This window comes from Leptonychotes weddellii, chromosome 1 (assembly GCF_054177405.1).
Source record: "Leptonychotes weddellii isolate Sample4059 chromosome 1, ASM5417740v2, whole genome shotgun sequence".
NCBI lineage: Eukaryota > Metazoa > Chordata > Mammalia > Carnivora > Phocidae > Leptonychotes > Leptonychotes weddellii.
In genome coordinates, this window is record NC_138369.1 from 147763675 (window position 1) to 147775383 (window position 11709).

An 11709-nucleotide genomic window follows, 5' to 3' on the forward strand; every position below is an offset into this window, starting at 1 on the left:
GGAAGGAAAAGTCACTCTCCTTCTACCTACAGGCAGAGCAGTTGAGTGTGTGGAAGTCTAGGGAAAAAAGGAGAAATGGTACATGATAAAGAAGGGAGCTGGTAAGCTCCAAACCCTAGATTGGATTTTATATACTCTTATTTACTTACCTTAATATACCCTGTTCATATTCATTGTAGTTTCATCTAATCAACTCTATTTTCTAGCAGACTGCCCTTTATTTTCTACCTCCACCAATCATCCATTTCTAGTCACCTTTTATTAGGCTGAGTGATCTTAGTTACCGCTAGCTGTGATAAAGTTTATTTTCCATTTATCAAACTTCCTTCTCTTCCCATTATCCTCATTTATACAGTTAGGTCCCCATTCTACCCCTGCATGTTTCCTTCATCCCACCGTTGGTGTCACGTTGACATGCTTCTGGATCTCTCCACATGTAGACCTATCAATGCTTATCTACTATAAATTTTATTCCAAGTCACTTCTTGCTCTTGGCTCTCTGCCATTTGGAAAATATCTGATATGATTCAATAATGTATTAAATATGGACAGAAGTTTTACATTTGCCCTCTTATTTATATTAGCATTTGAATACTTAACTCCATAGGGAAAATTCCCCACTAATAGAATATCAGGTTATTTGGCAGCTACCAAGAGGGGTAATTTTGAGTGTGGATAGCTACCTGGTGACCCCCCATTCAGACCACATGGAGTACTCGCCAACAAGAAAGAATAGTCCTGGCAGCACACATATCTATTCATAAATTATTGACTCTGAACTCTGGATAAGACAATCATTTTATAGATAGCCACAAATCAGACAAATACCTGAAAATGGGGTTCACTATTAGAATGCCAAAATCATTTTAATCAAAGAAACACAATTTCAATTGATTGCTACTTTTATATCAGTTTTCTTCATTCACTGATTCTAAAGAATGAATATAAATGATTCCCAAAACAGTGTTTGCTTTTGCTACTATCACTCATTACATAATAAAGTTTGCATATGTCCTTTGTTTCATGGTACCTGTTATTAAGCATGTGTTCAGTTCTTCAATCTGTCTACCTCTTTTTTTATTCTACTTAGTTAATAACACAAAAATATTCAAAGTATATACTTACCTACTCATCTACTTTTGTGCATCAACTCATTGACATTTGCAGTTATATTTTTTCTCATCTGTTTTCTGCAGAAGTCCCCTTCCTAAGGTAAATAATGTTATCTTCTTAAGGTAAAAAGAAAGAAAGTTGGATTGGCAAGTGTGGCAGGAAACCGTTTAGAGAGTCAAGTAGAGAAACAAAAAATGAGAAGCAACACCCTCCTCTCTACTCACATCTATTGTTCCCAGTTGGTCAGGAAATTGTTAGTGTATGTGAAGATCCCTGTTGAATTCCAGCAATTTCTTTTTTTTAAATTTTTTTAAAGATTTATTTATTTATTTGAGAGAGAGAGAGCATGAGAGGGGGAGAGTCAGAGGGAGAAGCAGACCCCCCGCTGAGCAGGGAGCCCGATGTGGGACTCGATCCCAGGACTCCAGGATCATGACCTGAGCTGAAGGCAGTCGCTTAACCAACTGAGCCACCCAGGCGCCCGAATTCCAGCAATTTCTAAACTGTGATATAATCTATGAAATTCTACCTACGTATCAATGCAAATGCAAGCAATACTAACAAATTTATAATACTTTCATAGTAGGAGATTTTGAGGGGGGAAAAAACAAAAACTTTTGTTATAAGGAAAACTTAGAGTTTTAATACTGTTTATTTTATTTGTTTAAAATGTAATACCTATTTAGTCTAGAAATTGAAAACATAGCATGCAATGAAGAAAACAAAAAATATCCGTAATACCATAATAAAATGTATACTTTATGCATATACATATGTGTGTATACATATATATATTTACATCTATATATACAGAATTAAAATCACTCAGCAAATTCATTTTTCAAATTGTCATCTGGTCTACTTCAAGAAAATGATGAACTTATTTGTCTGTTATATCTTGATAGCCAGTTAGAAAAAAGAAATACGCCTGTATATTGGGTGAACAGATTATTTCTAATACTTCTCTCCCCATTGTTTGTAGGTCTATATTAACCAATCATAACATGTCTATCATCTGTTTTCTGTGGCTGGAAAAACATGCTTCATTAGGCCAAGGTCAGCAATATATAGGATCACCACCTTTCCCAAGAATGTCAGGCACAAATCAGGTGTTTTGTGACTATTTGTGGGTAAGTATGGATGAGTGATTACAGTGAACTATCAGTTCCTCAGTGTACCAGGAGCTGATACAAACTTTGTAGATCCTGGAATTTATACAATTAGGGATCCTTTTTAAGAAAAGAAATTATTAGGGGCACCTGGGTGGCTCAGTTGGTTAAGTGTCTGCCTTCGGCTCACATCATGATCCTGGGGTCCTGAGATCCAGCCCTGCATTAGGCTCTCTGCTCAGTGGGGAGCCTGCTTCTCCCTCTCCCTCTGCCACTCCTGGGCTTGTGCGGTCTCTCTCTCTCTCTCTCTTTCAAATAAATAAATAAAATCTTTAAAAAAATAAAAAGAAAAGAAATTAATATGTAAATATAAAGTCACAAATACAAAATTACGAAGCAACAGAACACCTGTGTGGCTCAGTCAGTAAGTGTCCTACTCTTGATTTTGGCTCAGGTAATGATCTCAGGGTACTCAGATTGAGCCCTGCGTCAAACTCCGCACCCAGCAGGGAGTCTGCTTGAGATTCTGCCCCTCTCCCTCTTCCTCAACCACGGGCCCCCTATTCGCACATGCTCTCTCTCTCTCAAATAAATAAGTAAATCTTTAAAAAAAAATTACAAAGCATCTCCCAAAGCCTAGAAAAGAACCTTGGCAAGAGAAGATCCTTGAAGCTTAAGCATTATTAGCTCCTTGATAAATTCATCCCTGCCTCCACTGTACTTGGCATCCTAGTTTTTAATATTTTTGTCTTGACACAGTCTGTCCTGGTCTATTTTTTGTCTTTGTCTCTGGGTTTTCTAGCTGTAAGATACAGAGTTCCATTGAATCTTCTTGTTACTGAATGCAGAGATTTTATTTCATAAGAGGACATTTGATTTGGTCCTTCCCCATATTCTCCTCTTTTAAATTTCTGTATATTTTCACATGCTTCATGATTACTCTGTTTCTTCACACTTATAAAGGGAATTGTACACTCATATAGTAGTAGAAATTAGATTAAATCTCTTAGAAATTCTGTTGTTCTCTGTCCTGAATCTTTAACACCCATATAAGGTTTGAAATGCTCATATATAACAGTGTTACTTTGCCAGCATCCTATGCTTGTTTGTTTTCTGCATCCTTAGGTCATTTTGGCACTATCTTGGATACAATGCCCTCACTCCCTGCTTTCTGTATGACATTGTTTTCCTGTCATGAGCTAATTAGAGTCATGACATGTCTTTTTGTTTTCTTAGAGAAACACTGTCCAGTAGGAACATAATGTGAGCACTAAGAGAGAGCCACACATATAATTTTAAATCATCTGGTAGTTACTTTTAAAAAAGTAAGAAAAAACAAGTGAAATTATTTTGATGATATATTTTTCTTAACCTAATATATCCAAAATGTTATCATTTCAAAATGTAATCCATATACAAATAATGAGATACTTTAAATTATGTTTATATACTGTTTTGTTGTTGTTTGTTTTGAAATTTGGTGTATTTTAACTAGTCACTTTCAAACACTCAATAGTCACAAGTGTTTGTGGGTACTGAATTGGACAGCACAGGTTTTAAACTATGTCAAGTATAAAGTAATGGTAGCATCAAGCTCACCTCTGGGTGAGTGGTGTATTCTCTGTCATGTTACCAGATGCTCTGGAGTAACAAAGATAGTGAAACCTACCTTCCTTATATGCAACCCATGGCCTTTCCCTGTTAAGCATTTCAGCAAGTTTTTTCTATCATATTATTTACTTACCTCCCCAAATAATAGCCATTCTGTTTACTATAGTAAGTTAAAATTCTGCTTAGCCCTTTCTTTAATCTGATGCTAGTTGTATTACATTGGTACTATTCTTCTTTTTTTTTTTTTTTCAGCATCTAGCTGAAAAACTGCCATTCTTAGTTTCAAGAACAGATGCTGATCTTTTTACTATTTTTATGTAATTTATTATACTTTTTTTAATTTTTCAGTTCCAATAAGATCCAGATTTTATTTTATTTTATTTTTTTAAGATTTTATTTGTTTATTTGACAGAGAGATAGAGAGCACAAGTAGGCAGAGAGGCAGGCAGAGGAAGAGGGAGAAGCAGGCTTCCCGTTGAGCAGGCAGCCCGATGTAGGGCTCGATCCCAGGACCCCGGGATCATGACCCAAGCCGAAGGCAGCCACTTAACCAACTGAGCCACCCAGGTGCCCCAGATCCAGATTTTAAAACGTTAAACACTTGCATGCAGTTTTCATCTTATCCAGTAAACCATATGAGTTTATTTTAGAAACTCAAAAAAATATTTCTTCTTGAAAATTAGTTATTTATTTTCAAACCAGGCCCCACTAGAGAAAAAGAATCAGTGTGTTCCAGGCATACCAGCCTGTAGTAAAAAGAAAAGCAACAGACAAAACAAGATGATAATTCCTATTATGAAAAGAAATTCAAATTACTTTCCTTTGATGATGTTAAATTTTCTAGATTTCTTAACCAGGTTAAAGTTACCTTTATTATAGTACATTTTATTTAACCACTCTTTGACATAATGTGTTTTTAAGACATCTAGAGTAATACTTTTCTTCTGAATTTTCAATGTGTATGTGTGTGTGTGTGTGTGCTTTAAAATATAGAAAAAGCTATATTTACTAACAGACTTTGAAAGCAAATGTATGTTCAGTGCTTGGAAAATACACTTGAAATTGTTGGATGTCAACTGTCCAATAACATAATCAAAAGGTTCCTGGACAATTATCTAAAAAATGCAATGAATAGGTATAAGTCTGTATATAGTTATAAAATAAAAATATTATTGATAGGTTCATGTTTTATTGCTATTTATGCAGTTCATTCTATATGTGTACAATAGTTTAAAAATCACCATATGTAATGTGCACCATAGCAGTTTGAGTTAGGTATCATCCCTATTTTACAAATAAAATTAAAGGTTGCAAAGAACAGATATCTTGTTCAAAAATACAAAACTCATTAAGCATTTCACTTCTATACCTAAGCCCAGGGCTCTTCCTAATGCACATTTTGTTCTGAGTTTTTATTTTTTCTTTCTTCCTCTTTTGAATAGTTGCAATGATAATAGGAAAGAAGACAGACACTACTTTCCATTGCCCTTATTTACAAATTGGCTGAAATTATGGGGTAGAAAAATGTGTAAATGGAGCATGGTTAAAAGAGAGAAAAACAACACATCTAGCAGCAACAGGGGGCATATTAATAACGATATTAATGACAAAACAATGCATTTATGTTACTTCTTACATTTGAATAAGCTTTTAAAGCATTTTCACAAAAAGCCTTTCAGAGAAAGGACACTTTGATTTTAGCACAGTTATTTTTAAGACAGATTAGTGTTCCGGATAAGGTGGTTTGGAAATCTCCTTCAGCATTTCCTTTCCTTGTGTCCATCCTGAGCCTGATATATATTATTCACTTGGTGTCAAGATTTATTAAAATGTCCTTGATTTTTACCGGGGAGTCAGATTCACATAGTAGCATATCTTAAAACCACTCACTGATATTACTTAGTGAAAGATGTAGAAATTTGAGTGGGGAAAGGAATTGGAAATAATGGAAGAATTAGAAAGGGAAAAGAGTTGGCGAAGGAATATAAGGGGAAAAATAAAGGGATTGGACCTGATAACAATACAATTGAAAATGACCCAAACTCTGAAATTTGGGAAAGTGAAAATTAATCAGATTAGATTTTCTGTCAAGACGTCACTTACTGTTGGAGAGGGGTTTACATCTCCTTCCAATTATCATGGGTGTTCATGCTTCTGTCTTTTACCACTTTAATTTTACAAGTCAGTGGGCTAACAATTACTTTAGCTGTTTTAATACAGATTGTTTGATGCTCTTGGTGTTACTCAGGGGTAATAGCTAGGCTGATGACAACTTCTCCATTTGTTTCAATTCCTGCTATGGATACAGGGAATTACTTGCCTAGGCTGCTATAATGACCTTTCCTTTACTCGCAAAGAGCAAGGTCATCCATGATGACCATTTCTTCTTAGGTAACTAGAGGCAGAGAGAACTACAGACAACCTGTCAGTGAACTCTTCAGCTATTAACCAGTTACTCACCAAAATAGAAGTTCTCTTCTTTTTCGGCAATGTAACAAAACAGTAGTTTTAAATTACTGATTGCCTCTTTGTACCTCAAAATGTTACCTGACCTGTATTTTCAGCACAAAAATTTCATCAGTTTTTATAATAAGAGCTTCAGTCTCTAACAGAAAGTTATAGAAACTCTTAATGGAATTTGGGCATTAATCTATGTTCAACTGTGAAGAAATTCTTTTGGAATTGAAAATTACAGCCATATTAATACCTTTCTCTTGTGCTGTGAACAATAAATGCCAAGAGGCTTTTTCCCCTTTAATGATTAACTGCTTTTTGGAAAGTACTGCCATTTACCACATGCAAATTTCTTGCTTTGTAGATCAGATATGACTAAGAACACTAGGTGGTTGCCTCTTGTGAATAGATTTAGAAAGTACTAATTATAAGACTAACATACCACAATCACGCTTAATTTGTGTAACTCCCTTAATGCCAGATGAATGAACTCTGGGAAGCAAATTGAGATGGCAACAATAGGATTTTTACCTTTTGTCTATTTACTTCCTTACAGGATAGGATTGACAGCAGGAAATAAGAATTCTTTGACTATATAACCTTTAAAAAAAATTATTTGTTACACTCAAGCAAATAGAATTTAGACTTTTTGTGTATCTTAAATCAAAATAGCTCTTAAATTTAACAGTGTTTTAAAAAGTACCTAGATGGGTAGTCAGTGTCCATGATTAGAATTGTTACCTCTATCAGAGTTTTAAATATAATTTGGTGTCATGTCCCTTTGTAAAGGTCATAATACCAAATAGATAAGTATTCTATGTTAAAACCAATAAAATACATGCTAGAAATTAAGTATTTATGAATAGAATATAAAAAGGAAATGTTATGGAATTTTTTGTTAGAATTTTAGTAATTATCTAATTCCATCAGTTAAAAGAGGGAAATGAGGGAATAAAATAAATAAATAAATGTTCTGAATTGTAGTTCCATCAATGCAATTTCTTATTTGGAGATCAGAAAACAACTGCAAAAATCAGTTAAGTTGGAACTTACAATTTCAAAGAAAGATCTGCTAAAACTAATAGATTGTAGGAATGAAAGAATATGATTTACCTAAAATAATTCAAAGTATAGATTTTCATGTTATGGTAAAATTCAAATAAGCACATAAAATTGTGAATGCATAGTTCAACAGAACTAAAGCTCTAAGCATGGACATATACCAAGCAGGCTTTTAAAAGCAAGAAAAAGTAAGCTGAGCAGTTGGCCAAAGCAAACATACAATGAGACAATCCCAAAAATTAACTTCAAAAAAATTAACATTTAGGTAACATGATAAAAATTATATTTAGTGATTTCCAAATAAGAAATGGCTAAAAATAATAATATTTAAACCAGGGGCACCTGGGTGGCTCAGTCGTTAAGCGTCTGCCTTCGGCTCAGGTCATGATCCCAGGGTCCTGGGATCGAAACCCGCATTGGGCTCCCTGCTTGGCCGGGAGGCTGCTTCTCCCTCTTCCAGTACCCCTGCTCATGTTCCCTCTCTAGCTGTCTCTCTCTCTGTCAAATAAATAAATAAAATCTTTAAAAAAAATAAATTATAAAAAAGAAAAATTACTGACACTGTCTTCTCCAGCTTGTTATAACCACCTCTCTTTCCATCTGGCCTCACATTTCCAACAATAGATTCATTTCTTTGAGTTACAGTGCAAGGATGGGGCATTCATTGCCTCTAGATGTGATGGTTAAAATGGACATATTTTGACTGATGGGGAGAAAGTCCTTAATGGTAAGATTTTACTCCTATTTCACAGAGTATCTATGGAATTTTGAATAAATTACTTTATTTCTTAATTTCACTTCTCTACATCCCATTGAAATAATAGGAGAAGGTGATCTCTTCAGGTATTTTAGAACTGACATAGCAGGAATCTGTAAAGCTAGAAAGCAGTAAACATGAATGACCCAGGAGTCACCATTTATTTACTAAAAATGTATTAAGGAAGAGTCTCTTTATAATTTGGCAGGGAAATACATAGCACAGATGTTGATGGATGTGTCCTGGGTGGGTATATGTTGGTGATATATATAGAATGGGAGGAAGCAAGCATAGTGACTTTTGTTTCCTTTAGGTATTAGATTCTTAAAGATAAAATGAAGAAAGGTAGAATCTTTCATGTAATAATACAGGATGTGTTTGCTGCTTCTCCACCCTTGGGGAAAGGGTTTTATTTATCCACTTGTAAGACATGAATAGCTCTGGGAGAGCTTGAGTCATCATGAAGATGAAATACTGCTGAACACTATGGGCAGTAATATTTTGTTTTTATGTGCCATACTTCTGAAATAATTATTAATGAACAACTTATAACTTGAATGTATAGGAATTGGACCCCAAATTTGGACTTAAATAGCTAAAGGTACAGCTGCATCTTTTTGTGTAGGTTCTGTGGTAGTCCTTCTGATAGAATTCCATGCTATACCACCTCTTTTCTGTAACTGTTAATGTTTGGGCACACTAGTTCTGGAAACATGCTAGTATTTAGTTATGCTTTATTTTAATCATATTTTCTTTATTTCTATTATTCATATTCTGAAAATGTGGCATCTACTGAGAGACATTCAAGTCCTTCCACTTCTTCCTCTTCTTCCTTATATTTTGATTCCATTTTTTCCCTCTTTACTCTCCCCCACCACCTTTTTCTGCTTCTGCCTTCTCCTTTATTTCTGCAAATAGAGCTAATTTTTGTATTCATGAATAACTCATATTGAGAAGTTGAGTTAAACGTTTTTAGCAGACCTCAGTTAGGTGACGTCATATTGTGTGTGCCACAGTAAATATCATTCTCTTTATTTTTCCAAATCTAAGTTATGGCTTGATTGTGGTTATTGTTTTTATTATATAAAAATAGTAAATTATTCTCTTTCTATACTTTTATTCCATCTCAAGCAGATCTAGTCTTTTTACTTTATGAATAAATGGAATAGCTCATGTGATCCACCTACTTTTTATATAGAAATTGTTCCTAATTTTTTTCAGTTTTTCTTAAATTAGAACATAATTTATAATAGTCAAGTCCACCCTTTTTAATCATAGTTTTGAGAGTATCAGCAAACATATGTTTGTGATTACTACTGTAACAAAACACACAGTAGTTCCACCAACAGCAAAATTCTCTGTGTCACCGTATACTCCATCATTCATCCAATCCCCAGCCCGGGGTGCTACTGATCCCTACAGTTTTGCCTTTGCAGAATGCCATAAAATGGAATCTTAAGTATCTAACTTTAAATTTGGCTTCCTGCACTTAGCATAATTCATTTACATTTTATTTATACTGTTACACAGATTAATATATTGTTACTTTTTTTTTAAAGCTAAGTAGAAATATTTGTATTGATGTACCTTAGTTTATCTTTCCTTAAATTAGGGACATTTGGGTTGTTTCCAGTTTGGACAGTTATGACAAAGCCTCTATAAACATTTGCATACCAGTTTTTGAAAGACAGAAATTTTGTCTGGGTAAATTCCTGTGAATCAGATTGTTGGTTCATATGGTAAATGTTTAATCTTATAAGAAATTCCCGAACTGTTTTTCAAGGTGGTTGTACCAGTTTGCATTGTATCAAAGTTCTGGTTGCTCTGCATCCTTGGCAGCTTTTGCTGTTATCAACTTACTTTGATTTTAACCATTTTATTAGATATGGAATGATATCTCACTATGGTTTTTATTTACATTTCCCTAATGACCAGTGATATTAAGAACATTTTAATATGTTTACTTGCAATCTATATTCTTTCTTATATAGTTTGTTCCAATCTTTTGACTTTTAAAAACGTGGTTATTCATTTTCTTATTAAAACATTTTTTAATATATTCTGGAAAAAGTAGAATCTATTATGGGAATTAACATTAGCTATATAATGTGCAAGTTTTCTACCAGCCTGTGCCTTGTCTTTTTATCCTCTTAACAATAACTTTCATGAAGAAAAAAAATTAATTTTGGCAAAGTTAATTTATATATTTTTTCTTGCACAGATTGTGCTTCTGATATTGTACCTAACAAATTAATACCAATCTGAGGTGGCACAGATTTTCTTACATATTTTCTACTAGAATATTTAAGTTTTACACTTTACATTAAGGTTTCTGGTCAATTTTGAGTAAATTTTTGTGTAAAGTGAGAGCTGTGTGTTGAGGTTTATTTGTTGATTGCATATGGACATGCAATTCTTTCAGTAACTTTTGTCAAAAAGACTGTTTTCTTCCACTGAATTGCCTTTAAATTTTGTCAAAAATCAGTTCACTGTATTTGTGGGAGGATTTTTTTTATGAGTTCTCTATTCTCTTTCATTGATCTGTGCATCTGTCTTTTTGTTAATATCACACTGCTTATCATTATAGCCTTGTAGTAAGCCTTTAACTCTTGTAATGTGAGTCTTCCAATTTTGTTCTTCAGAATTGTTTTAGCTATCCTAGATTTTATACCTGTACCCTTAGGTCTCTTGAGAGTCTAAGAAAATCGTGAATTTTTAGATTATCTCATATATTTTCATCATGTGGATGGGAATGAAGCTTTTATTTATTTTTAGAGAGAGAGGGAAAGAGAGAGCGAGTGCTAGTGAGGGGATGGGCAGAAGGAGAGAGAGAATCTCCAGCAGACTCCCCACTGAGCGTGGAACCCAACCGGGAGCAGGGGCCTCAATCTCAGGACCCTGAGATCATGACCCCAGCCAAAATCAAGAGTTGGACGTTTAACCTACTGAGCCACCTAGGCACCCGAAGGATTTTTTTCTTTATGTAAGATGTGATATAGGAGATGGGCCTGAGATGGGCTATGGAGAAAAAAATGAATAGGAGAGTAAAAAAGTGACCATTGTTTTGTAGGTATAGATTTATTATGTTTTATAAGGGCTGAACTTTGTAGTTGATACAGGATATGTGATATTTTATACAAGAAAAGTAATAATGACTTTTGAAGTGAGAAATTTTTTTTTTTTTTTAAGATTTTATTTATTTATTTGAGAGAGAGAATGAGAGAGAGAGAGCACATGAGAGGGGGGAGGGTCAGAGGGAGAAGCAGGCTCCCCGCGGAGCAGGGAGCCCGATGCGGGACTCGATCCCGGGACTCCAGGATCATGACCTGAGCGAAGGCAGTCGCTTAACCAACTGAGCCACCCAGGCGCCCTGAAGTGAGAAATTTTTAAAAATCACAACCTTTCGGGCGCCTGGGTGGCTCAGTCGTTAAGCGTCTGCCTTCGGCTCAGGTCATGATCCCAGGATTCTGGGATCGAGTCCCACATCGGGCTCCTTGCTCGGCAGGAAGCCTGCTTCTCCCTCTCCCACTCCCCCTGCTTGTGTTCCTGCTCTCGCTATCTCTCTCTCTGTCAAATAAATAAATAAAAAATTAAAAAAAAAAT